Raw genomic sequence first — 23,175 nt, forward strand, 5'->3', positions numbered from 1 at the left:
AAAAAAATTGGTGCGACACGAGGACTTCCCAAGAAGTCACCCATCCGAGTACTACTCTCACCCAAGCACACTTAACTACAGTGTTCTGATGGAATCCAATGCATTAGTGCTGGTATGATCGCACCTCTTATTTTGCGCTGCAAATACATAAACTCGTTCTCCTTTCTTCCCCCTCCCGTCATTTGTTTCCTTGTGCGTGCGCACTGCACCTCTCGTTCTCGTTCTAATATCAAGTAAAATGCAACAGTGCCGTGACTCACATTTGCGAATAAACCTGAGGACCATAATTCAAGTCGCGCGTAACATCGAAAGAATCATCTGCAAAAAAATGGGTGCAACACGAGGACTTCACAAGAAAATGGGTGAAATATAAGGACTTCGCAGGAGGTAACCCATGCTAGTACTACTCTCCCCCAAGCACCCTTACCTGCGGAGTTCTGATAGAATCCGTTGCATTGGTTCTGGTATGATCGCACCTGTTTCATTTCGCGGTGCAAATACATAAACTCCTTCTCCTTTCTTCCCCCTCCCGTAATTTGTTTCCTTGTGCGTGCGCACTGCACCTCCCGTTCTCGTTCTAATATCAAGTAAAATGGTACAGTGCCGTGACTCACATTTGCGAATAAACCTGAGGACCATAATTCAAGTCGCGTGTAACGTCGAAAGAATCATCTGCAAAACATTGGGTGCAACACGAGGACCACTCAAGAAAATGGGTGAAATATAAGGACTTCGCAGGAGGTCACCCATCCGAGTACTTTTTCTCGCCCAAGCACCCTTAAATGCGGAGTTCTGATAGAATCCGTTGCATTGGTGCTGGTATGATTGCTCATGTTTCATTCTGGGTTGCAAATACATACACTTTTTCTCCCTCCATCCCCCCTCCCGTCATTTGTTTCCTTGTGCGTGCACTCTGCATCTCTCTTTCTCGTTCTAATATCAATTAAAATGCCCCTGCTTCTTGACTCACATTTGCGTATAAACAAATGGACCCTAGTTCCAGTCGCGCGTAACGTCGAACGACCCGTCTGAAAAAAATATTAGTGCTACACGAGGACTTCCCAGGAGGTCACCCATCCGAGTACTACTCTCGCCCAAGCACACTTAACTGCGGAGTTCTGATGGGATCCGGTGCATTAGTGCTGGTATGATCGCACCCGTTTAATTTTGCGCTGCAAATACATAAACTCTTTCTCCTTCCATCCCCCCTCCCGTCATTTGTTTCCTTGTGCGTGCACTCTGCATCTCTCTTTCTCGTTCTAATATCAAGTAATATGCCCCGGCACCGTGACTCACCTTTGCAAATGAACCAGCGGTTTATAATTCCATTCGCGCGTAACGTCGAACAACCCATCCGAGTACTACTCTCGCCCAAACACACTTAACTGCGGAGTTCTGATGGAATCCGGTGCATTAGTGCTGGTATGATCGCACCCGTTTAATTTTGCGCTGCAAATACATAAACTCTTTCTCCTTCCATCCCCCCTCCCGTCATTTGTTTCCTTGTGCGTGCACTCTGCATCTCTCTTTCTCGTTCTAATATCAAGTAATATGCCCCGGCACCGTGACTCACCTTTGCAAATGAACCAGCGGTTTATAATTCCATTCGCGCGTAACGTCGAACAACCCATCCGAAAAAAAATAGGAGCAACACGAGGGCTTCCCAGGTGGTCACCCATCCGAGTACTACTCTCGCCAAAGCACACTTAACTGCGGAGTTCTGATGGGATCCGAAGCTTTAGTGCTGGTATAATCGCACCTGTTTCATTTCGTGCTGAAAATACATGCACTCCTTCTCCTTCCCTCCCCCTCCCATCAATTGTTTCCTTGTGCGTTCACACTGCACCTCTCTTTCTCGTTCTAATATCGATTAAAATGCCCCTGCTTCTTGACTCACATTTGCGTATAAAGCAGCGGACCCTAGTTCCAGTCGCGCGTAACGTCGAACGACCCGTCTGAAAAAAAATTGGTGCGACACGAGAACTTCCTAGGAGGTCACCCATCCGAGTACTACTCTCGCCCAAGCACACTTAACTCCGGAGTTCTGATGGGATCCGGTGCATTAGTGCTGGTATGATCACACCCTTTTAATTTCGCGCTGCAAATATATAAACTCCTTCTCCTTTCTTCCCCCTCCCGTCATTTGTTTCCTTGTGCATGCGCATTGCACCTCCCGTGCTCGTTCTAATATCAAGTAAAATGGTACGGTGCCGAGACGCACATTTGTGAATAAACCTGAGGACCAAAATTCAAGTTACGCGTATCAAGTCGCGCGTAACGTCGAACGACCCGTCTGAAAAAAAAAATTAGTGCGACACAAGGACTTCCTAGGAGGTCACCCATCCGAGTACTACTCTCGACCAAGCACACTTAACTGCAGAGTTCTGATGGGATCCAGTGCATTAGTGCTGGTATGATGCCACTTGATTAATTTTGCGCTTCAAATAGATACACTCCTTCTCTTTTCTTCCACCCCCCGTCATTTGTTTCCTTGTGCGTGCGCACTGCACCTCCCATACTCGTTCTAATATCAAGTAAAATGCCACGGCGCCGTGACTCACATTTACGAATAAACCTGCGAACCATAAATCAAGTCGCGAGTAACGTCGAAAGAATCATCTGCAAAAAGATGGGTGCAACACGAGGACCTCCCAAGAAAATGGGTGAAATATATGGACTTCGCAGTAGGTAACCCATCCGAGTACTACTCTCGCCCAAGCACACTTAACTGCGGAGTTCTGATGGGATCCGGGGCTTTAGTGCTGGTATGATCGCACCTGTTTAATTTCGCGCTGCAAATACATACACTCCTTCTCCTTTATTCCCCCTCCCGTCAATTGTTTCCTTGTGCGTTCACACTGCACCTCTCATTCTCGTTCTAATATCGATTAAAATGCCCCTGCATCTTAACTCACATTTGAGTATAAACCAGCGGACCCTAGTTCCAGTCGCGCGTAACGTCGAACGACCCGTCTGAAAAAAAATTGTTGCGACACGAGAACTTCCCAGGAGGTCACCCATCCGAGTACTACTCTCGCCCAAGCACACTTAACTGCAGAGTTCTGATGGGATCAAGTGCATTAGTGCTGATATGATCGCACCCGTTTAATTTAGCGCTGCAAATACATAAACTCCTTCTCTTTTCTTTTCCCTCCCGTCATTTGTTTCCTTGTGCGTGCGCACTGCACCTCCCGTGCTCGTTCTAATATCAAGTAAAATGCTACGGTGCCGTGACTCACATTTGCGAATAAACCTGAGGACCATAATTCAAGTCGCGCGTATCGTCGAAAGAATCATCTGTAAAAAAATGTGTGCAACACGAGGACTTCCTAAGAAAAAGGGTGAAATATAAGGACTTCGCAGGAGGTCACCCATCCTAGTGCTACTCTCGCCCAAGCACCCTTAACTTGCGGAGTTCTGATAGAATCCGTTGCATTGGTGCTGGTATGATTGCTCATGTTTCATTCTGCGCTGCAAATACATACACTTTTTCTCCCTCCATCCCCCCTCCCGTCATTTGTTTCCTTGTGCGTGCACTCTGCATCTCTTTTTCTCGTTCTAATATCGATTAAAATGCCCCTGCTTCTTGACTCACATTTGCGTATAAACCAGTGGACCCTAGTTCCAATCGCGCGTAACGTCGAACGACCCGTCTGAAAAAAAAGATTAGTGCGACACGAGAACTTCCCAAGAGGTCACCCATCCGAGTACTAATCTCGCCCAAGCACACTTCACTGCGGAGTTCTGATTGGATCCGGTGCATTAGTGCTGAAATGATCGCACCTGTTTAATTTTGCGCTGCAAATACATAAACTCATTTTCCTTTCTTCCCCCTCCCGTCATTTGTTTCCTTGTGCGTGCGCACTGCACCTCCCGTTCTCGTTCTAATATCAAGTAAAATGCCACGGCGCCGTGACTCACATTTGCGAATAAACCTGCGGACCATAAATCATGTCGCGCGTAACGTCGAAAGAATCATTTGCAAAAAGATGGGTGCAACACGAGGACCTCCCAAGAAAATGGGTGAAATATAAGGACTTCGCAGGAGGTCACCCATCTGAGTACTTTTCTCGCCCAAGCACCCTTAACTGCGGAGTTCTGATAGAATCCGTTACATTAGTGCTGGTATGATCCCTCATGTTTCATTCTGCACTGCAAATACATACACTCTTTCTCCTCCCATCCCCCCTCCCGTCATTTGTTTCCTTGTGCGTGCACTCTGTATCTCTCTTTCTCGTTCTAATATCAAGTAATATGCCCCGGCACAGTGACTCACCTTTGCAAATGAACCAGCGGTTTATAATTCCATTCGCGCGTAACGTCGAACAACCCATCCGAAAAAAAAATAAGTGCAACACGAGGGCTTCCCAGGTGGACACCCATCCGAGTACTACTCTCGCCCAAGCATAGTTAACTGTGGAGTTCTAATGGGATCCGTAGCTTTAGTGCTGGTCTGATCGTACCTGTTTAATTTCGCGCTGCAAATACATGCACTCCTTCTCCTTTCTTCCCCCTCCCGTCATTTGTTTCCTTGTGCGTTCACACTTCACCTCTCATTCTCGTTCTAATATCGATTAAAATGCCCCTGCTTCTTGACTCACATTTGCGTATAAACCAGTGGACCCTAGTTCCAGACGCGGTAACGTCGAACGACCCGTCTGAAAAAAAATTGGTGCGACACGAGGAGTTCCCAGGAGGTCAACCATCCGAGTACTAATCTCGCCAAGCACACTTAACTGCGGAATTCTGATGGCATCCGGGGCTTTAGTGCTGCTATGATCGCACCTGTTTAGTTTCGCTCTGCAAATACATACACTCCTTCTCCTTTCATCCCCCTTCCGTCATTTGTTTCCTTATGCGTTCACACTTCACCTCTCATTCTCGTTCTAATATCGATTAAAATGCCCCTGCTTCTTGACTCATATTTGCGTATAAACCAGCGGACCCTAGTTCCAGACGAGCGTAACATCGAACGACCCGTCTGAAAAAAAATTGGTGCGACACGAGGACTTCACAAGAAAATGGGTGAAATATAAGGACTTCGCAGGAGGTAACCCATGCTAGTACTCCTCCCGCCCAAGCACCCTTACCTACGGAGTTATGATAGAATCTGTTGCATTAGTGCTGGTATGATCGCACCTGTTTCATTTCGTGCTGAAAATACATACACTCCTTCTCCTTCCCTCCCCCCTCCCATCATTTGATTCCTTGTGCGTTCACACTGCACCTCTTTTTCTCATTCTAATATCGATTAATATGCCCCTGCTTCTTGACTCACATTTGCGTATAAACAAGTGGACCATAGTTCCAGTTGCGCGTAACGTCGAACGACCCGTTTGAAAAAAAATTTGTGCGACACGAGAACTTCCCAGGAGGTCACCCATCCGAGTACTACTCTCGCCCAAGCACACTTAACTGCAGAGTTATGATGGGATCCGTTGCATTAGTGCTGGTATGATCGCACCCGTTTAATTTCGCGCTGCAAATACATAAACTCCTTCTCCTTTCTTTCCCCTCCCGTCATTTGTTTCCTTGTGCGTGCGCACTGCACCTCCCGTGCTCGTTTTAATATCAAGTAAAATGTTACGACGCCGTGACTCACATTTGCGAATAAACCTGAGGACCAAAATTCAAGTCGCGCGTAACATCGAAAGAATCATCTGCAAAAAAATAGGTGCAACACGAGGACTTCCCAAGTGGTCACCCATCCGAGTACTACTCTCGCCCAAGCACACTTAACTGCGGAGTTATGATGGGATCGGTTGCATTAATGCTGGTATGATCGCACCTATTTAATTTCACGCTGCAAATACATAAACTCCTTCTCCTTTCTTCCCCCTCCCATCATTGTACTACTTTCGCCAAAGCACACTTAACTGCGGAGTTCTGATGGGATCCGGAGCATTTGTGCTGGTGTGACCGCACCTGTTTAATTTCGTGCTGAAAATACATACACTCCTTCTTCCCTCCCCCCCCCCATCATTTGTTTCCTTGTGCGTTTACACTGCACCTCTCCTTCTCGTTCTAATATCGATTAAAATGCCCCTGATTCTTGACCCACATTTGCGTATAAACCAGCGGACCATAGTTCAAGTCGCGCGTAACGTCGAACGGCCTATCTGAAAAAAAAATTATTTCGATACGAGGACTTCCCAAGAGGTCACCCATCCGAGTACTACTCTCGCCCAAGCACACTTAAGAGCAGAGTTCTGATGGGATCCAGTGCATTAGTGCTGGTATGATGCCACTTGTTTAATTTTGCGCTTCAAATACATACACTCCTTCTCTTTTCTTCCTCCTCTTGTCATTTGTTTTCTTGTGCGTGCGCACTGCACCTCCCGTACTCTTTCTAATATCAAGTAAAATGCCACGGCGCCGTGACTCACATTTGCGAATAAACCTGCGGACCATAAATCAAGTCGCGCGTAAAGTCAAAAGAATCATCTGCAAAAAGATGGGTGCAACGCGAGGACCTCCCAAGAAAATGGGTGAAATATAAGGACTTCGCAGGAGGTCACCCATCCGAGTACTTTTCTCGCCCAAGCGCCCTTAATTGCGGAGTTCTAATAGAATCCGTTGCATTAGTACTGGTATGATCCCTCATGTTTCATTCTACACTGCAAATACATACACTCTTTCTTCCCTCCCCCCCTCCCGTCATTTGTTTCCTTGTGCGTTCACACTTCACCTCTCATTCTCGTTCTAATATCGATTAAAATGCCCCTGCTTCTTGACTCACATTTGCGTATAAACCAGCGGACCCTAGTTCCAGACGCGCGTAACGTCAAACGATCCGTCTGAAAAAAAATTTGTGCGACACGAGGACTTCCCAGGAGGTCACCCATCCGAGTACTAATCTCGCCCAAGCACACTTCACTGCGGAGTTCTGATGGGATCCGGTGCATTAGTGTTGATATGATCGCACCTGTTTAATTTCGCGCTGCAAAACTAAAAAACTCATTCCCCTTTCTTCCCCCTCCCGTCATTTGTTTCCTTGTGCGTGCGCACTGCACCTCCCGTTCTCGTTCTAATATCAAGTAAAATGCTACGGCGCCGTGACTCACATTTGCGAATAAACCTGAGGACCATAATTCAAGTCGCGCGTAACGTCGAAAGAATCATCTGCAAAAAAATGGGTGCAACACGAGGACTTCACAAGAAAATGGGTGAAATATAAGGACTTCGCAGGAGGTAACCCATGCTAGTACTACTCTCGCCCAAGCACCCTTACCTACGGTGTTCTGATAGAATCCGTTGCATTAGTGCTGGTATGATCGCACCTGTTCCATTTCGTGCTGAAAATACATACACTCCTCCTTCCCTCCCCCTCCCATCAATTGTTTCCTTGTGCGTTCACACTGCACCTCTCCTTCTCGTTCTAATATCGATTAAAATGCCCCTGCTTCTTGACTCACATTTGCGTATAAACAAGCGGACCCCAGTTCCAGTCGCGCGTAACGTCGAACGACCCATCTGAAAAAAAATTCGTGCGACACGAGGACTTCCCAGGAGGTCACCCATTCGAGTACTACTCTCGCCCAAGCACACTTAACTGCGGAGTTCTGATGGGATCCGGTGCATTAGTGCTGGTATAATCGCAACCGTTTAATTCTGTGCTACAAATACATAAACTCCTTCTCCTTTCTTCCCGCTCCCGTCATTTGTTTCCTTGTGCGTGCGCACTGCACCTCCCGTTCTCGTTCTAATATCAAGTAAAATGCTACGGTGCCGTGACTCACATTTCCGAATAAACCTGAGGACCATAATTCAAGTCGCGCGTATCGTCGAACGAATCATCTGCAAAAAAATGGGCGCAACACGAGGACTTCCTAAGAAAATGGGTGAAATATAAAGACTTCGCAGGAGGTCACCCATCCTAGAGCTACTCTCGCCCAAGCACCCTTAACTTGCGGAGTTCTGATAGAATCAGTTGCATTGGTGCTGGTATAATTGCTCATGTTTCATTCTACGCTGCAAATACATACACTTTTTCTCCCTCCATCCCCCCTCCCGTCATTTGTTTCCTTTTGCGTGCACTCTGCATCTCTCATTCTCGTTCTAATATAGATTAAAATGCCCCTGCTTCTTGACTCAAATTTGCGTATAAACCAGTGGACCCTAGTTCCAGTCGCGCGTAACGTCGAACGACCCGTCTGAAAAAAAATTGGTGCGACACGAGGACTTCCCAAGAAGTCACCCATCCGAGTACTACTCTCGCCCAAGCACACTTAACTACAGAGTTCTGATGGAATCCAATGCATTAGTGCTGGTATGATCGCACCTCTTATTTTGCGCTGCAAATACATAAACTCGTTTTCCTTTCTTCCCCCTCCCGTCATTTGTTTCCTTGTGCGTGCGCACTGCACCTCTCGTTCTCGTTTAAATATCAAGTAAAATGCCACGGCGCCGTGACTCACATTTGCGAATAAATCTGCGGACCATAATTAAAGTCGCGCGTAACGTCGAACGGCACATCTGAAAAAAAAAAATGGGTGCAACACGAGGACTTCCCAAGTGGTCATCCATCCGAGAACTACTCTCGCCCAAGCACACTTAACTGCAGAGTTCTGATGGGATCCGGAGCTTTAGTGCTGGTATGTTCGCACATGTTTAATTTCGCGCTGCAAATACATACACTCCTTCTCCTTTCTTCTCCCTCCCGTCATTTGTTTCCTTGTGCATTCACACTTCACCTCTCATTCTCGTTCTAATATCGATTAAAATGCCCCTGCTTCTTGACTCACATTTGCGTATAAACCAGTGGACCCTAGTTCCAGTCGCGCGTAACGTCGAATGACCCGTCTGAGAAAAAAAATTAGTGCGACACGAGGACTTCCCAGGAGGTCAACAATCCGAGTACTACTCTCGCCAAACCACACTTAACTACGGAGTTCTGATGGGATCCGGTACATTAGTGCTGGTATGATCGCACCTGTTTAATTTTGCGCTGCAAATACATAAACTCATTCCCCTTTCTCCCCCCTCCCGTCATTTGTTTCCTTGTGCGGGCGCACTGCACCTCCCGTTCTCGTTCTAATATCAAGTAAAATGCAACAGTGCCGTGACTCACATTTGCGAATAAACCTGAGGACCATAATTCAAGTCGCGTGTAACATCGAAAGAATCATCTGCAAAAAAATGGGTGCAACACGAGGACTTCACAAGAAAATGGGTGAAATATAAGGACTTCGCAGGAGGTAACCCATGCTAGTACTACTCTCGCCCAAACACCCTTACCTGCGGAGTTCTGATAGAATCCGTTGCATTGGTGCTGGTATGATCGCACCTGTTTCATTTTGCGGTGCAAATACATAAACTCCTTCTCCTTTCTTCCCCCTCCCGTAATTTGTTTCCTTGTGCGTGCGCACTGCACCTCCCGTTCTCGTTCTTATATCAAGTAAAATGGTACAGCGCCGTGACTCACATTTGCGAATAAACCTGAGGACCATAATTCAAGTCGCGTGTAACGTCGAAAGAATCATCTGTAAAACATTGGGTGCAACACGAGGACCACCCAAGAAAATGGGTGAAATATAAGGACTTCGCAGGAGGTCACCCATCCGAGTACTTTTTCTCGCCCAAGCACCCTTAAATGCGGAGTTCTGATAGAATCCGTTGCATTGGTGCTGGTATGATTGCTCATGTTTCATTCTGGGTTGCAAATACATACACTTTTTCTCCCTCCATCCCCCCTCCCGTCATTTGTTTCCTTGTGCGTGCACTCTGCATCTCTCTTTCTCGTTCTAATATCAATTAAAATGCCCATGCTTCTTGACTCACATTTGCGTATAAACCAATGGACCCTAGTTCCAGTCGCGCGTAACGTCGAACGACCCGTCTGAAAAAAATATTAGTACTACACGAGGACTTCCCAGGAGGTCACCCATCTGAGTACTACTCTCGCCCAAGCACACTTAACTGCGGAGTTCTGATGGGATCCGGTGCATTAGTGCTGGTATGATCGCACCCGTTTAATTTTGCGCTGCAAATACATAAACTCTTTCTCCTTCCATCCCCCCTCCCGTCATTTGTTTCCTTGTGCATGCACTCTGCATCTCTCTTTCTCGTTCTAATATCAAGTAATATGCCCCGGCACCGTGACTCACCTTTGCAAATGAACCAGCGGTTTATAATTCCATTCGCGCGTAACGTCGAACAACCCATCCGAAAAAAAATAGGAGCAACACGAGGGCTTCCCAGGTGGTCACCCATCCGAGTACTACTCTCGCCAAAGCACACTTAACTGCGGAGTTCTGATGGGATCCGAAGCTTTAGTGCTGGTATAATCGCACCTGTTTAATTTCGCGCTGCATATACATACACTCCTTCTCTTTTCTTCCCCCTCCCGTCATTTGTTTCCTTGTGCGTTCACACTTCACCTCTCATTCTCGTTCTAATATCGATTGAAATGCCCCTGCTTCTTGACTCATATTTGCGTATAAACTAGCGGACCCTAATTCCTGACGCGCGTAACGTCGAACAACCCGTCTGAAAAAAAATTGGTGCGACACGAGGACTTCCCAGGAGGTCAACAATCCGAGTACTAATCTCGCCAAGCACACTTAACTGCGGAGTTCTGATGGGATCCGGGGCTTTAGTTCTGGTATGATCCCACCTGTTTAATTTCGCGCTGCAAATACATACACTCCTTCACCTTTCTTCCCCCTCCCGTCATTTGTTTTCTTGTGCGTTCACACTTCACCTCTCATTCTCGTTCTAATATCGATTAAATGCCCCTGCTTCTTAACTCACATTTGCGTATAAACCAGCGGACCCTAGTTCCAGACGCGCGTAACGTCGAACGACCCGTCTGAAAAAAAAAATTGGTGCGACACGAGGACTTCACAAGAAAATTGGTGAAATATAAGGACTTCGCAGGAGATAACCCATGTTAGTACTACTCTCGCTCAAGTACCCTTACCTACGGAGTTCTGATAGAATCCGTTGCATTAGTGTTGGTATGATCGCACCTGTTTAATTTCGTGCTGAAAATACATACACTCCTTCTCCTTCCCTCCCCCTCCCATCAATTGATTCCTTGTGCGTTCACACTGCACCTCCCCTTCTCGTTCTAATATCGATTAAAATGCCCTTGTTTTTTGACTCACATTTGAGTATAAACCAGCAGACCCTAGTTCCAGTCAAGCGTAACATCAAACGACCCGTCTGAAAAAAAAATGGTGCGACACGAGGACTTCTCAGGAGGTCACCCATCCGGGTACTACTCTCGCCCAAGCACACTTAACTGCGGAGTTCTGATGGGATCCGGTGCATTAGTGCTGGCATGATCACACCCATTTAATTTCGCGCTGCAAATACATAAACTCCTTCTCCTCTCTTGCCCCTCCCGTCATTTATTTCCTTGTGCGTGCGCACTGCACCTCCCGTGCTCGTTCTATTATCAAGTAAAATGCTACGGTGCCGTAACTCACATTTGCGAATAAAACTGAGGACCATAATTCAAGTCGCGCGTATCGTCGAAAGAATCATCTGCAAAAAAATGGGTGCAACACGAGGACTTCCTAAGAAAATGGGTGAAATATAAGGACTTCGCAGGAGGTCACCCATCCTAGTGCTACTCTCGCCCAAGCACCCTTAACTTGCAGAGTTCTGATAGAATCCATTGCATTGATGCTGGTATGATTGCTCATGTTTCATTCTGCGCTGCAAATACATACACTTTTTCTCCCTCCACCCCCCCTCCCGTCATTTGTTTCCTTGTGCGTGCACTCTGCATCTCTTTTTCTCGTTCTAATATCGACTAAAATGCCCCTGCTTCTTGACTCACATTTGCGTATAAACCAGTGGACCCTAGTCCCAGTCGCGCGTAACGTCGAACGACCCGTCTGAAAAAAAAATTAGTGCGACACGAGGACTTCCCACAAGGTCTCTAATCCGAGTACTACTCTCGCCCAAGCACACTTAACTGCGGAGTTCTGATGGGATCCGGTGCATTAGTGCTGGTATGATCGCACCTGTTTAATTTCGCGCTGCAAATACGTAAACTCCTTATCCTTTCTTCCCCTTCCCGTCATTTGTTTCCTTGTGCGTGCGCACTGCACCTCTCGTTCTCATTCAAATATCAAGTAAAATGCTACGGCGCCGTGACTCACATTTGCGAATAAATCTGCGGACCATAATTAAAGTCGCGCGTAACGTCGAACGACAAATTTGAAAAAAAGAAAATGGGTGCAACACAAGAACTTCCCATGAGGTAACCCATCATTGCACTACTTTCGCCAAAGCACACTTAACTGCGGAGTTCTGATGGGATGCGGTGCATTTGTGCTAGTGTGACCACACCTGTTTAATTTCGTGCTGAAAATACATACACTCCTTCTTCCCTCCCCCCTCCCATCATTTGTTTCCTTGTGCGTTCACACTGCACCTCTCCTTCTCGTTCTAATATCGATTAAAATGCCCCTGATTCTTGACTCACATTTGCGTATAAACCAGCGGACCATAGTTCCAGTCGCGTGTAATGTCGAACGACCCATCTGCAAAAAAATTGTTGCGATACGAGAACTTCCCAAGAGGTCACCCATCCGAGTACTACTCTTGCCCAAGCATACTTAACTGCAGAGTTCTGATGGGATCCAGTGCATTAGTGCTGGTATGTTGCCACTTGTTTAATTTTGCGCTTCAAATACATACAGTCCTTCTCTTTTATTCCACCTCCCGTCATTTGTTTCCTTGTGCGTGCACACTGCACCTCCCGTACTCGTTCTAATATCAAGTAAAATGTCGCGGCGCCGTGACTCACATTTGCGAATAAACCTGTGGACCATAAATCAAGTCACGCGTAACGTCGAAAGAATCATCTGCAAAAAGATGGGTGCAACACGAGGACCTCCCAAGAAAATGGGTGAAATATAAGGACTTCGCAGGAGGTCACCCATCCGAGTACTTTTCACGCCCAAGCACCCTTAACTGCGGAGTTCTGATAGAATCCGTTGCATTAGTGTTGGTATGATCCCTCATGTTTCATTCAGCACTGCAAATACATACACTCTTTCTTCTTCCATCCCCCCTCCTGTCATTTGTTTCCCTGTGCGTGCACTCTGCATCTCTCTTTCTCATTCTAATATCAAGTAATATGCCCCGGCACCGTGACTCACCTTTGCAAATGAACCAGCGGTTTATAATTCCATTCGCGCTTAACGTCGAACAACCCATCCAAAAAAAAATAGGTGCAACACGAGGGCTTCGCAAGTGGTCACCCATCCGAGTACTACTCTCGCCCAAGCACACTTAACTACGGAGTTCTGATGGGATCCGGAGCTTTAGTGCTGGTATGATCGCACCTGTTTAATTTCGCGCTGCAAATACATACACTCCTTCTCCTTTCTTCTCCTGCCCGTCATTTGTTTCCATGTGCGTTCACACTTCACCTCTCATTCTCGTTCTAATATCGATTAAAATGCCCCTGCTTCTTGACTCACATTTGCGAATAAACTAGCGGACCCTAGTTCCAGACGCGCGTAACGTCGAACGACCCGTCTGAAAAATAATTGGTGCGACACGAGGACTTCCCAGGAGGTCACCCATCCGAGTACTAATCTCGCTCGAGCACACATAACTGCGGAGTTCTGATGGGATCCGGTGCATTAGTGCTAGTATGATCGCACCTGTTTAATTTCGCGCTGCAAATACATAAACTCATTCCCCTTTCTTCCCCCACCCGTTATTTATTTCCTTGTGCGTGCGCACTGCACCTCCCGTTCTCGTTCTAATATCAAGTGAAATGCTACAGCGCCGTGACTCATATTTGCGAATAAACCTGAGGACCATAATTCAAGTCGCGCGTAACGTCGAAAGAATTATCTACAAAAAAATGGGTGCAACACGAGGACTTCAGAAGAAAATGGGTTAAATACAAAGACTTCGCAGGAGGTAACCCATGCTAGTATTACTCTCGCCCAAGCACCCTTACCTACGGAGTTCTGATAGAATCCGTTGCATTAGTGCTGGTATGATCGCACCTGTTTCATTTCGTGCTGAAAATACATGCACTCCTTCTCCTTCCCTCCCCCTCCCATCAATTGTTTCCTTGTGCGTGCACTCTGCATCTCTCATTCTCGTTTTAATATCGATTAAAATGCCCCTGCTTCTTGACTCACATTTGCGTATAAACCAGCGGACCCTAGTTCTAGTCGCGCGTAACGTCGAACGACCCGTCTGGAAAAAAATTAGTGCGACACGAGGACTTCTCAGGATGTCACCCATCCGAGTACTGCTCTCGCCCAAGCACACTTAACTGCGGAGTTCTGATGGGATCCGGTGCATTAGTGCTGGTATGATCGAACCTGTTTAATTTCGCGCTGCAAATACATAAACTCCTTCTCCTTTATTCCCCCTCCCGTCATTTGTTTCCTTGTGCGTGCGCACTACACCTCTCGTTCTCGCTCAAATATCAAGTAAAATGCCACGGCGCCGTGACTCACATTTGCGAATAAATCTACGGACCATAATTAAGGTCGCGCGTAAGGTCGAACGGCACATCTGAAAAAAAGAAAATGGGTGCAACACGAGAACTTCCAAGGAGGTAACCCATCATTGTACTACTTTCGCCAAAGCACACTTAACTGCGGAGTTCTGATGGGATCCGGTGCATTTGTGCTGGTGTGACCGAACCTGTTTAATTTCGTGCTGAAAATACATACACTCCTTCTTCCCTCCCCCCCTCCCATCATTTGTTTCCTTGTGCGTGTGCACTGCACCTCTCCTTCTCGTTCTAATATCAAGTAAAATGCTACGGTGCCGTGACTCACATTTGCGAATAAACCTGAGGACCATAATTCAAGTCGCTCGTATCATCGAAAGAATCATCTGCAAAAAAATGGGTGCAACACGAGGACTTCCTGAGAAAATGGGTGAAATATAAGGACTTCGCAGGAGGTCACCCATCCTAGTGCTACTCTCGCCCAAGCACCCTTAACTTGCGGAGTTCTGATAGAATCCATTGCATTGGTGCTGGTATGATCGCTCATGTTTCATTATGCGCTGCAAATACATACACTTTTTCTCCCTCCATCCCCCCTTCCGTCATTTGTTTCCTTGTGCGTACACTCTGCATCTCTCATTCTCGTTCTAATATCGATTAAAATGCCCCTTCTTCTTGACTCACAATTGCGTATAAACCAGCGGACCCCAGTTCCAGTCGCGCGTAACGTCGAACGACCCGTCTGAAAAAAAATTGGTGCGACACGAGGACTTCCCAGGAGGTCACCCATCCGAGTACTAATCTCGCCCAAGCACACTTCACTGCGAAGTTCTGATGGGATCCGGTGCATTAGTGCTGGTATGATCGCACCTGTTTAATTTCGCACTGCAAAGACATAAACCATTCCCCTTTCTTCCCCCTCCCGTCATTTGTTTCCTTTTGCGTGCGCACTGCACCTCCCGTTCTCGTTCTACTATCAAGTAAAATACCACGGGCCGTGACTCACATTTGCGAATAAACCTGAGGACAATAATTCAAGTCGCGCGTAACGTCGAACGGCACATCTGGAAAAAAGAAAATGGGTACAACACGAGAACTTCCCAGGAGGTAACCCATCATTGTACTACTTTCTCCAAAGCACACTTAACTGCGGAGTTCTGATGGGATTCGGTGCATTTGTGCTGGTGTGACCGCACCTGTTTAATTTTGTGCTGAAAATACATACACTCCATCTTCCCTCCCCCCCTCCCATCATTTGTTTCCTTGTGCGTTCACACTGCACCTCTCCTTCTCGTTCTAATATCGATTAAAATGCCCTTGATTCTTGAATCACATTTGCGTATAAACCAGCGGACCATAGTTCTAGTCACGCGTAACGTCGAACGACCCATCTGAAAAAAAATTGTTGCGATACGAGGACTTCCCAAGAGTTCACCCATTCGAGTACTACTCTCGCCCAAGCACACTTAAGTGCAGAGTTCTGATGGGATCCAGTGCATTAGTGCTGGTATGATGCCACTTGTTTAATTTTGCGCTTCAAATACATACACTCCTTCTCTTTTCTTCCTCCTCCCGTCATTTGTTTCCTTGTGCGTGTGCATTGCACCTCCCGTACTCGTTCTAATATCAAGTAAAATGCCACGACGCTGTGACTCACATTTGCGAATAAACCTGCGGACCATAAATAAAGTCGCGCGTAACGTCGAAAGATTCATCTGCAAAAAGATGGGTGCACCACGAGGACCTCCCAAGAAAATAGCTGAAATATAAGGACTTCGCAGGAGGTCACCCATTCGAGTACTTTTCTCGCCCAAGCACACTTCACTGCGAAGTTCTGATGGGATCCGGTGCATTAGTGCTGGTATGATCGCACCCATTTAATTCCACGCTGCAAATACATAAACTCCTTCTCCTTTCTTCCCCCTCCCGTCATTTGTTTCCTTGTGCGTGCGCACTGCACCTCCTGTGCTCGTTCTAATATCAAGTAAAATGCTACGGTGCCGTGACTCACATTTGCGAATAAACCTGAGGACAATAATTCAAGTCGCGCGTATCGTCGAAAGAATCATCTGCAAAAAAATGGGTGCAACACGAGGACTTCCTAAGAAAATTGGTGAAATATAAGGACTTCGCAGGAGGTCACCCATCCTAGTGCTACTCTCGCCCAAGCACCCTTAACTTGCGGAGTTCTGATAGAATCCGTTGCATTGGTGCTGGTATGATCGCTCATGTTTCATTATGCGCTGCAAATACATACACTTTTTATCCCTCCATCCCCCCTTCCGTCATTTGTTTCCTTGTGCGTACACTCTGCATCTCTCATTCTCGTTCTAATATCGATTAAAATGCCCCTTCTTCTTGACTCACAATTGCGTATAAACCAGCGGACCCCAGTTCCAGTCGCGCGTAACGTCGAACGACCCGTCTGAAAAAAATTGGTGCGACACGAAGACTTCCCAGGAGGTCACCCATCCGAGTACTAATCTCGCCCAAGCACAGTTCACTGCGAAGTTCTGATGGGATCTGGTGCATTAGTGCTGGTATGATCGCACCTGTTTAATTTCGCACTGCAAATACATAAACTCATTCCCCTTTCTTTCCCCTCCCGTCATTTGTTTCCTTTTGCGTGCGCACTGCACCTCCCGTTCTCGTTTTACTATCAAGTAAAATACCACGGCGCCGTGACTCACATTTGCGAATAAACCTGAGGACAATAATTCAAGTCGCGCGTAACGTCGAACGGCACATCTGAAAAAAAGAAAATGGGTACAACACGAGAACTTCCCAGGAGGTAACCCATCATTGTACTACTTTCTCCAAAGCACACTTAACTGCGGAGTTCTGATGAGATCCGGTGCATTTGTGCTGGTGTGACCGCACCTGTTTAATTTTGTGCTGAAAATACATACACTCCTTCTTCCCTCCCCCCCTCCCATCATTTGTTTCCTTGTGCGTTCACACTGCACCTCTCCTTCTCGTTCTAATATTGATTAAAATGCCCTTGATTCTTGACTCACATTTGCGTATAAACCAGCAGACCATAGTTCTAGTCACGCGTAACGTCGAACGACCCATCTGAAAAAAAATTGTTGCGATACGAGGACTTCCCAAGAGTTCACCCATTCGAGTACTACTCTCGCCCAAGCACACTTAACTGCAGAGTTTTGATGGGATCCAGTGCATTAGTGCTGGTATGATGCCACTTGTTTAATTTTGCGCTTCAAATACATACACTCCTTCTCTTTTGTTCCTCCTCCCGTCATTTGTTTCCTTGTGCGTGCGCATTGCACCTCCCGTACTCGTTCTAATATCAAGTAAAATGCCACGACGCTGTGACTCACATTTGCGAATAAACCTGCGGACCATAAATCAAGTCGCGCGTAACGTCGAAAGATTCATCTGCAAAAAGATGGGTGCAACACGAGGACCTCCCAAGAAAATAGGTGAAATATAAGGACATCGCAGGAGGTCTCCCATCCGAGTACTTTTCTCGCCCAAGCACCCTTAACTGCGGAGTTCTGATAGAATCCGTTGCATTAGTGCTAGTATGATCCCTCATGTTTCATTCTGCACTGCAAATACATACACTCTTTCTCCTTCCATCCCACCTCCCGTCATTTGTTTCCTTGTGCGTGCACTCTGTATCTCTCCTTCTCGTTCTAATATCGATAAAAATGCCCCTGCTTCTTGACTCACATTTGCGTATAAACCAGTGGACCCTAGTTCCAGTCGCGCGTAACGTCGAACGACCCGTCTGAAAAAAAAATTAGTGCGACACGAGGAATTCCCAGGAGGTCACCCATCCGGGCACAACTCTCGCCCAAGCACACTTAACTGCAGAGTTCTGATGGGATCCGGTGCATTAGTGCTGGTATGATCACACCTGTTTAATTTTGCGCTACAAATACATAAACTCATTCCCCTTTCTTCCCCCTCCCGTCATTTGTTTCCTTGTACGTGCGCACTGCACCTCCCGTTCTCGTTCTAATATCAAGTAAAATGCCACGGCGCCGTGACTCACATTTGCGAATAAACTTGAGGACCATAATTCAAGTCGCGCGTAACGTCGAAAGAATCATCTGCAAAAAAATGGGTGCAACACGAGGACTTTACAAGAAAATGGGTAAAATATAAGGACTTCGCAGGAGGTAACCCATGCTAGTACTACTCTCGCCCAAGCACCCTTACCTACGGAGTTCTGATAGAATCCGTTGCATTAGTGCTGGTATGATCGCACCTGTTTCATTTCTTGCTGAAAATACATACACTCCTTCTCCTTCCTTCCCCCTCCCATCAATTGTTTCCTTGTGCGTTCACACTGCACCTCTCCTTCTCGTTCTAATATCGATTAAAATGCCCCTGCTTCTTGACTCACATTTGCGTATAAACCAGCAGACCCTAGTTCCAGTCGCGCGTAACGTCGAACGACCCGTCTGAAAAAAAATTGGTGCGACACGAGGACTTCCCAGGAGCTCATCAATCCGAGTACTACTCTCGTCAAAGCACACTTAACTGCGGAGTTCTGACGGGATCAGATGCATTAGTGCTGGTATGATCGCACCCGTTTAATTCCGCGCTGCAAATACATAAATTCCTTCTCCTTTCTTCCCCCTCCCGTCATTTGTTTCCTTGTGCGTACGCACTGCACCTCCCGTGCTCCTTCTAATATAAAGTAAAATGCTACGGTGCCGTGACTTATATTTGCGAATAAACCTGAGGACCATAATTCAAGTCGCGCGTATCGTCGAAAGAATCATCTGCAAAAAAATGGGTGGAACACGAGGACTTCCTAAGAAAATGGGTGAAATATAAGGACTTCGCATGAGGTCACCCATCCTAGTGCTACTCTCGCCCAAGCACCCTTAACTTGCGGAGTTCTGATAGAATCCGTTGCATTGGTGCTGGTATGATTGCTCATGTTTCATTCTGCGCTGCTAATACATACACTTTTTCTCCCTCCATCCCCCCTCCCGTCATTTGTTTCCTTGTGCGTGCACTCTGCATCTCTCCTTCTCGTTCTAATATCGATTAAAATGCCCCTGCTTCTTGACTCACATTTGCGTATAAACCAGTGGACCCTAGTTCCAGTCGCGCGTAACGTCGAATGACCCGTCTGAAAAAAAAAATTAGTGCGACACGAGGACTTCAAGGAGGTCACCCATTCGAGTACTAATCTCGCCCAAGCACACTTCACTACGGAGTTCTGATGGGATCCAGTGTATTAGTGCTGGTATGATCACACCTGTTTAATTTTGCGCTACAAATACATAAACTCATTCCCCTTTCTTCCCCCTCCCGTCATTTGTATCCTTGTGCATGCGCACTGCACCTCCCGTTCTCGTTCTAATATCAAGTAAAATACTACAGTGCCGTGACTCACATCTGCGAATAAACCTGAGGACCATAATTCAAATCGCGCGTAACGTCGAAAGAATCATCTGCAAAAAAATGGGTACAACACGAGGACTTCACAAGAAAATGGGTGAAATATAAGGACTTCGCAGGAGGTAACCCATGCTAGTACTACTCTCGCCCAAGCACCCTTACCTACAGAGTTCTGATAGAATCTGTTGCATTAGTGCTGGTATAATCGCACCTGTTTCATTTCGCGCTGCAAATACATACACTCCTTCTCCTTTCTTCCCCCTCCCGTCATTTGTTTCCTTGTGCGTGCGCACTGCACCTCTCGTTCTCTTTCAAATATCAAGTAAAATGCCACGGCACCGTGACAAACATTTGCGAATAATTCTGCGGACTATAATTCAAGTCGCGCGTAACGTCGAACGGCACATCTGAAAAAAAGAAAATGGGTGCAACACGAAAACTTCCCAGGAGGTAACCCATCATTGTACTACTTTCGCCAAAGCACACTTAACTGCGGAGTTCTGATGGGATCCGGTGCATTTATGCTGGTGTGACCACACTTGTTTAATTTCCATCTGAAAATAAATACACTCCTTCTTCCCTCCCCCCCTCCCATCATTTGTTTCCTTGTGCGTTCACACTGCACCTTTCCTTCTCGTTCTAATATCGATTAAAATGCCCCTGATTCTTGACTCACATTTGCGTATAAACCAGCGGACCATAGTTCCAGTCGCGCGTAACGTCGAACGACCCGTCTGAAACAAAATTTGTGCGACACGAGGACTTCCCAGGTGATCACCAATCCGAGTACTACTCTCGCCCAAGCACACTTAACTGCAGAGTTCTGATGGGATCCAGTGCATTAGTGCTGGTATGATTGCACCCGTTTAATTCCGCGCTGCAAATACATAAACTCCTTCTCCTTTCTTACCCCTCCCGTCATTTGTTTCCTTGTGCGTGCGCACTGCACCTCCCGTGCTCGTTCTAATATCAATTAAAATGCTACGGTGCCGTAACTCACATTTGCGAATAAACCTGAGGGCCATAATTCAAGTCGCGCGTATCGTCGAAAGAATCATCTGCAAAAAAATGGGTGGAACACGAGGACTTCCTAAGAAAATGGGTGAAATATAAGGACTTCGCAGGAGGTAACCCATGCTAGTACTACTCTCGCCAAAGCACCCTTACCTACGGAGTTCTGATAGAATCCGTTGCATTAGTGCTGGTATGATCGCACCTGTTTCATTTCGTGCTGAAAATACATACACTCCTTCTCCTTCCCTCCCCCTCCCATCAATTGTTTCCTTGTGCGTTCACACTGCACCTCTTCTTCTCCTTCTAATATCGGTTAAAATGCCCCTGCTTCTTGACTCACATTTGCGTATAAACCAGCGGACCTTAGTTCCAGTCTCGCGTAACGTCGAACGACCCATCTGAAAAAAATTGGTGCGACACGAGGACTTCCCAGGAGGTCACCCATCCGAGTACTACTCTCGCCCAAGCACACTTAACTGCGTAGTTCTGATGGGATCCGGTGCATTAGTGCTGGTATGATCGCACCAATTTAATTTTGCGCTGCAAATACATAAATTCCTTCTCCTTTCTTCCCCCTCCCGTCATTTGTTTCCTTGTGCGTGCGCACTGCACCTCCCGTGCTCGTTCTAATATCAAGTAAAATGCTACGATGCCGTGACTCACATTTGCGAATAAACTTGAGGACCATAATTCAAGTCGCGTGTAACGTCGAAAGAATTATCTGCAAAAAAATGGGTGCAACACGAGGACTTCCTAAGAAAATAGGTGAAATATAAGGACTTCGCATGAGGTCACCCATCCTAGTGCTACTCTCGCCCAAGCACCCTTAACTTGCGGAGTTCTGATAGAATCCGTTGCATTGGTGCTGGTATGATTGCTCATGTTTCATTCTGCGCTGCAAATACATACACTCTTTCTCCCTCCATCCCATCTCCCATTATTTGTTTCCTTGTGCGTGCACTCTGCATCTCTCCTTCTTGTTCTAATATCAAGCAAAATGCCCTGGCATCATGACTCACCTTTGCGAATGAACCAGCGGTTTATAATTGCATTCGCGCGTAACGTCGAATGATCCATCTGAAAAAAAATGGGTGCAACACGAGGACTTCCCAGGAGGTCACCAATCCGAGTACTACTCCCGCCCAAGCACACTTAACTGCTAAGTTCTGATGGGATACGGTGCATTAGTGCTGGTATGATGGCACCTATTTAATTTCGCGCTGCAAATACGTACACTCCTTCTCCTTTCTTCCCCTTCCCGTCATTTGTTTCATTGTGCATGTGCACTGCACCTCTCGTTCTCGTATAAATATCAAGTAAAATGCCACGGCGCAGTGACTCACATTTTCGAATAAATCTGCGGAATATAATTAAAGTCGCGCGTAACGTCGAAGGGCACATCTGAAAAAAAAAATGAGTGCAACACGAGAACTTCCCAGGAGGTAACCCATCATTGTACTACTTTCGCTAGAGCACACTTAACTGCGGAGTTCTGATGGGATCCGGTGCATTTGTGCTGGTGTGACTGCACCTGTTTAATTTCGTGCTGAAAATACATACACTCATTTTTCCCTCCCGCCCTCCCATCATTTGTTTCCTTTTGCGTTCACATTGCACTTCTCCTTCTCGTTCTAATATCGATTAAAATGCCCCTGATTCTTGACTCACATTTGCGTATAAACCAGCGGACCATAGTTCCAGTCCCGTGTAATGTCGAACGACCTATCTAAAAAAAAATTGTTGCGATACGAGGACTTCTCAAGAGGTCACCCATCCGAGTACTACTCTCGTCCAAACACACTTAACTGCAGAGTTCTGATGGGATCCAGTACATTAGTGCCGGTATGATGCCACTTGTTTAATTTTGCGCTTCAAATACATACACTCCTAATCTTTTCTTCCTCCTCCTGTCATTTGTTTCCTTGTGCGTGCGCACTGCACCTCTCGTACTCGTTCTAATATCAAGTAAAATGCCACGGCGCCGTGACTCACATTTGCGAATAAATCTGCGGACCATAATTAAAGTCGCGCGTAACGTCGAACGGCACATCTGAAAAAAAGAAAATGGGTGCAACACGAGAACTTCCCAGGAGGTAACCCATCATTTTACTACTTACGCCAAAGCCCACTTAACTGCGAAGTTCTGATGGGATCCGGTGCATTTGTGCTGGTGTGACCTCACCTGTTTAATTTCGTGCTGAAAATACATACACTCCTTCTTCCCTCCCCTCTCCCATCATTTGTTTCCTTGTGCGTTCACACTGCACCTCTCCTTCTCGTTCTAATATCGATTAAAATGCCCCTGATTCTTGACTCACATTTGGGTATAAACC

General features: G+C 46.5%; 6 non-coding genes and 35 pseudogenes across 6 annotated transcripts; all 41 read right to left on the minus strand.

The window, feature by feature from the left end:
• Positions 1-7: 7 nt before the first annotated feature.
• Positions 8-126, minus strand: LOC148249116 (5S ribosomal RNA; annotated as a pseudogene).
• Positions 127-1,040: 914 nt separating this feature from the next.
• On the minus strand, positions 1,041-1,159 carry LOC148249117 (5S ribosomal RNA). The gene has a single exon (XR_015815348.1). It is a non-coding gene; the product is annotated as a 5S ribosomal RNA (ribosomal RNA).
• A 483-nt stretch (positions 1,160-1,642) lies between these two features.
• On the minus strand, positions 1,643-1,761 carry LOC148249118 (5S ribosomal RNA; annotated as a pseudogene).
• A 205-nt stretch (positions 1,762-1,966) lies between these two features.
• Positions 1,967-2,085, minus strand: LOC148249119 (5S ribosomal RNA). Its single transcript, XR_015814610.1, has one exon. It is a non-coding gene; the product is annotated as a 5S ribosomal RNA (ribosomal RNA).
• Positions 2,086-2,306: 221 nt separating this feature from the next.
• On the minus strand, positions 2,307-2,425 carry LOC148249120 (5S ribosomal RNA; annotated as a pseudogene).
• Positions 2,426-2,660: 235 nt separating this feature from the next.
• On the minus strand, positions 2,661-2,779 carry LOC148249121 (5S ribosomal RNA; annotated as a pseudogene).
• Positions 2,780-2,984: 205 nt separating this feature from the next.
• LOC148249122 (5S ribosomal RNA) lies at positions 2,985-3,103 on the minus strand (annotated as a pseudogene).
• Positions 3,104-3,666: 563 nt separating this feature from the next.
• Positions 3,667-3,785, minus strand: LOC148249123 (5S ribosomal RNA; annotated as a pseudogene).
• Positions 3,786-4,346: 561 nt separating this feature from the next.
• LOC148249124 (5S ribosomal RNA) lies at positions 4,347-4,465 on the minus strand (annotated as a pseudogene).
• A 204-nt stretch (positions 4,466-4,669) lies between these two features.
• On the minus strand, positions 4,670-4,787 carry LOC148249125 (5S ribosomal RNA; annotated as a pseudogene).
• A 560-nt stretch (positions 4,788-5,347) lies between these two features.
• LOC148249126 (5S ribosomal RNA) lies at positions 5,348-5,466 on the minus strand (annotated as a pseudogene).
• A 205-nt stretch (positions 5,467-5,671) lies between these two features.
• On the minus strand, positions 5,672-5,790 carry LOC148249127 (5S ribosomal RNA; annotated as a pseudogene).
• Positions 5,791-6,808: 1,018 nt separating this feature from the next.
• Positions 6,809-6,927, minus strand: LOC148249128 (5S ribosomal RNA; annotated as a pseudogene).
• Positions 6,928-7,484: 557 nt separating this feature from the next.
• On the minus strand, positions 7,485-7,603 carry LOC148249129 (5S ribosomal RNA; annotated as a pseudogene).
• Positions 7,604-8,164: 561 nt separating this feature from the next.
• LOC148249130 (5S ribosomal RNA) lies at positions 8,165-8,283 on the minus strand (annotated as a pseudogene).
• Positions 8,284-8,489: 206 nt separating this feature from the next.
• Positions 8,490-8,608, minus strand: LOC148249131 (5S ribosomal RNA; annotated as a pseudogene).
• Positions 8,609-8,815: 207 nt separating this feature from the next.
• LOC148249132 (5S ribosomal RNA) lies at positions 8,816-8,934 on the minus strand (annotated as a pseudogene).
• Positions 8,935-9,850: 916 nt separating this feature from the next.
• On the minus strand, positions 9,851-9,969 carry LOC148249133 (5S ribosomal RNA; annotated as a pseudogene).
• A 206-nt stretch (positions 9,970-10,175) lies between these two features.
• On the minus strand, positions 10,176-10,294 carry LOC148249134 (5S ribosomal RNA; annotated as a pseudogene).
• Positions 10,295-10,499: 205 nt separating this feature from the next.
• LOC148249135 (5S ribosomal RNA) lies at positions 10,500-10,617 on the minus strand (annotated as a pseudogene).
• A 560-nt stretch (positions 10,618-11,177) lies between these two features.
• Positions 11,178-11,296, minus strand: LOC148249136 (5S ribosomal RNA). Its single transcript, XR_015815278.1, has one exon. It is a non-coding gene; the product is annotated as a 5S ribosomal RNA (ribosomal RNA).
• A 562-nt stretch (positions 11,297-11,858) lies between these two features.
• Positions 11,859-11,977, minus strand: LOC148249137 (5S ribosomal RNA; annotated as a pseudogene).
• A 209-nt stretch (positions 11,978-12,186) lies between these two features.
• LOC148249138 (5S ribosomal RNA) lies at positions 12,187-12,305 on the minus strand (annotated as a pseudogene).
• A 203-nt stretch (positions 12,306-12,508) lies between these two features.
• Positions 12,509-12,626, minus strand: LOC148249139 (5S ribosomal RNA; annotated as a pseudogene).
• Positions 12,627-13,187: 561 nt separating this feature from the next.
• Positions 13,188-13,306, minus strand: LOC148249140 (5S ribosomal RNA). Its single transcript, XR_015815840.1, has one exon. It is a non-coding gene; the product is annotated as a 5S ribosomal RNA (ribosomal RNA).
• Positions 13,307-13,511: 205 nt separating this feature from the next.
• On the minus strand, positions 13,512-13,630 carry LOC148249141 (5S ribosomal RNA; annotated as a pseudogene).
• Positions 13,631-14,189: 559 nt separating this feature from the next.
• Positions 14,190-14,308, minus strand: LOC148249142 (5S ribosomal RNA; annotated as a pseudogene).
• A 209-nt stretch (positions 14,309-14,517) lies between these two features.
• Positions 14,518-14,636, minus strand: LOC148249143 (5S ribosomal RNA; annotated as a pseudogene).
• A 560-nt stretch (positions 14,637-15,196) lies between these two features.
• On the minus strand, positions 15,197-15,315 carry LOC148249144 (5S ribosomal RNA). Its single transcript, XR_015814979.1, has one exon. It is a non-coding gene; the product is annotated as a 5S ribosomal RNA (ribosomal RNA).
• A 207-nt stretch (positions 15,316-15,522) lies between these two features.
• LOC148249145 (5S ribosomal RNA) lies at positions 15,523-15,641 on the minus strand (annotated as a pseudogene).
• A 558-nt stretch (positions 15,642-16,199) lies between these two features.
• On the minus strand, positions 16,200-16,318 carry LOC148249146 (5S ribosomal RNA; annotated as a pseudogene).
• Positions 16,319-16,878: 560 nt separating this feature from the next.
• On the minus strand, positions 16,879-16,997 carry LOC148249147 (5S ribosomal RNA; annotated as a pseudogene).
• Positions 16,998-17,206: 209 nt separating this feature from the next.
• LOC148249148 (5S ribosomal RNA) lies at positions 17,207-17,325 on the minus strand (annotated as a pseudogene).
• An 884-nt stretch (positions 17,326-18,209) lies between these two features.
• LOC148249149 (5S ribosomal RNA) lies at positions 18,210-18,328 on the minus strand (annotated as a pseudogene).
• Positions 18,329-19,569: 1,241 nt separating this feature from the next.
• Positions 19,570-19,687, minus strand: LOC148249150 (5S ribosomal RNA; annotated as a pseudogene).
• Positions 19,688-20,250: 563 nt separating this feature from the next.
• LOC148249151 (5S ribosomal RNA) lies at positions 20,251-20,369 on the minus strand (annotated as a pseudogene).
• A 204-nt stretch (positions 20,370-20,573) lies between these two features.
• Positions 20,574-20,692, minus strand: LOC148249152 (5S ribosomal RNA; annotated as a pseudogene).
• A 558-nt stretch (positions 20,693-21,250) lies between these two features.
• On the minus strand, positions 21,251-21,369 carry LOC148249153 (5S ribosomal RNA). The gene has a single exon (XR_015814287.1). It is a non-coding gene; the product is annotated as a 5S ribosomal RNA (ribosomal RNA).
• Positions 21,370-21,930: 561 nt separating this feature from the next.
• Positions 21,931-22,049, minus strand: LOC148249154 (5S ribosomal RNA; annotated as a pseudogene).
• A 207-nt stretch (positions 22,050-22,256) lies between these two features.
• On the minus strand, positions 22,257-22,375 carry LOC148249155 (5S ribosomal RNA; annotated as a pseudogene).
• A 204-nt stretch (positions 22,376-22,579) lies between these two features.
• On the minus strand, positions 22,580-22,697 carry LOC148249156 (5S ribosomal RNA; annotated as a pseudogene).
• Positions 22,698-23,175: the final 478 nt, after the last annotated feature.

Source organism: Carica papaya, chromosome 8, assembly GCF_054855325.1.
Source record: "Carica papaya isolate Zhongbai chromosome 8, ASM5485532v1, whole genome shotgun sequence".
In the NCBI taxonomy this organism is placed as follows: domain Eukaryota; kingdom Viridiplantae; phylum Streptophyta; class Magnoliopsida; order Brassicales; family Caricaceae; genus Carica; species Carica papaya.